The sequence below is a fragment of the Macrobrachium rosenbergii genome, chromosome 15 (genome assembly GCF_040412425.1).
Source record: "Macrobrachium rosenbergii isolate ZJJX-2024 chromosome 15, ASM4041242v1, whole genome shotgun sequence".
In the NCBI taxonomy this organism is placed as follows: Eukaryota; Metazoa; Arthropoda; class Malacostraca; order Decapoda; family Palaemonidae; genus Macrobrachium; species Macrobrachium rosenbergii.
Window position 1 is genome coordinate 15,770,639 of NC_089755.1, and position 2,500 is coordinate 15,773,138.

A 2,500-nucleotide genomic window follows, 5' to 3' on the forward strand; every position below is an offset into this window, starting at 1 on the left:
CTCTCTCTCTCTCTCTCTCTCTCTCTCTCTCTATCTCTCTCTCTTTGCAAGCCTCTTTTGAAATTGTATCTCATTTAGTCAAGTACAAAGAACATACGTAACTCTAAGTTGACATAGACCCGCACATGTTATTATAAATGTTGTACTAAGATAATGACCCAAATGTAGTTTCAGACTTTATGACGTGAGTCTTGTTGTGAAATGCACCTTTAGTGAAGACATTTTATCACAAAAGTTTATCAATACCCTCAGTAATAATGCTACGTGTAGCTGTTTACCCAGTGGTTGCTACACCCTGGCTACAAAGCTCCTTAGTTGATCCGGAAGTGTTTTCGTCCACATTTCATCAATGCAAAATGACGTCATCCGACAGTGTGAGACTCCTTTCATGGATTGGTAATTAATGAAACGTTGTAACTGTAAAGTTGAATTTAAATTCTGACTTTGCAGAAACACTTTTATCTGAATTATCCCTCTTCATCTAGTTAGTATGGGTTACATACTTACTGAAATACGAAGTCAAGAGTTCATTTGAAGTTATTATGGATTACATACTTATTGAAATCTGAAATCTGAGTGTATTTGAAGTGATTAACGTATGAGAATCTTTGTATTTTCTCACTTTACGATTTACAGTGTATCCTACTTCTCACGGTGTTCTTTCGCTAATCTGATTGTCAAGAATCCTTAAGAGTTAAATTTATTTTACATAACATTCTTTTATGAATTGTGAATCATGATTCTCTAACATTCAATTTCCCTCCCGTTTTTCTCTTCAAACCAAATCAGTTTTCCACTTCCTTCCTTAACAAAGAAGAGTAACCCCACTACTCGCTTGCCCTACGAATTTACAAGCACAATATATCGCTACCCACCGACTTAGAACACGGTAACGCACGACCTGTCTTCTGTAAGGTTGTTGGGCAAAGGCTTTCCCCGGGTGGTTTAGACAAAGCTGGCTTTGTCTCACTCTTGCCCTGAGATAAGGTTCAAAGGTAATAGGGAGCCTGGTTTGGGCCTACGGACTCGTCAAACCAACGGAAATGAACCCTTGCAAAATATCTTCAGCGTTTGAATCCTAATACTTTTTATTGGTATTTGCATTTTGTGTGTGTGTGTGTTTTTGTGAGTAAAACTTAGAGCAAAATTCCTATAGAACTATTTGTTGAGAATGATGGCTGGAGATGCTGGTGAGAAAAACCGCCAATAAAGAAATATTACATACGTCGTGGTAACTTATCATTCTCGCGATACGTATCTTGTTGTAGTATTATATTGAAAACAAGTCGGGTAATAAATACGTTTATGCAAAATAAAATGATATATCTCAATGAATGATGAAGGGAACTGGTTTGTTTACATTCTACAAACTGTTGCAAACAGAGTAACTGGCATGTTATAACTTTTGATCTACTGATGTTAAAATAATATGGTGTACTAATTACGAAGGAATATATATATATACATACATATATATACATATATATATATATATATATATATATATATATATATATATATATATATATATAATATAAATACATATGTGTGTGTGTGTGTGTATGTGCGTGCGTGCGTGCGAGACCCTTAAATGAAAAATATTCTTTACACAGATTTCTTTACTTGTAGTGCAAAATAATCACAATGCATGCAGATTTGGTCTTCCAACCCTCTTATACCGTTACTTAAGCTATTAGAACCCTTTTATACAGAAAATTTCAGTAACCTTAATACAATTTTAAGGTGGTGAAACATGAAGTTAAAATAAAATGCGAAAGTCATTTTTAGTATTTTAATCAAATTCATTATGAAAAAAAAAATCTTGAGTACCCCAGTTCCTCTCTAGTTTCAACGACCCTTCTGTTATTGGGCTACCGACTCTGTCATAACCTGTAAGTTTAGAAGTTATAATATGCTGATAAAAATAAGAAACTTTGTATCAAACTCGAAAGGCACCGACTTTAACATGAGCTATATAACTAAATGTAATGGCAATACACAAATATCCTTATTTACCAATGAAATTAAATCAGTCACGTTACAAATAGCGGTCGTCACTGCACTCAGGTAATCCTAACACCTACAGCAAACAAAAGGACCCAATTAAGACAGACCGACAAAATAAAATATTCTCAAATAACACTATCAGCATATATCAACTTTAAATCAATAACCCACCAGCGGAAATAACACCATCGCATAAAGAGCTATAACTGACCGATACCATCCAACTAGCGCATCGCCGAACAGCGCAAATAAATGGTAAACAATATTACCATGCATGGCCTAAAGCATGAAAACAGTTTAGGTAACTTATCCTTACAGGTTATTTTATTATTATTTTAGGTCACGTCAGTGCTTCTTTAACCTCGACTAAAAGACGCCGTATGGCCTTACCTTGGTTTAAGGGCGGAAGCATGAATGGTTCAAGTGAAGGTTTTCTGTCGGTTATTCGCTCCGTGCAGGATGCAAAATCAGAGGTTGGGGAGAAAGAGGTGAA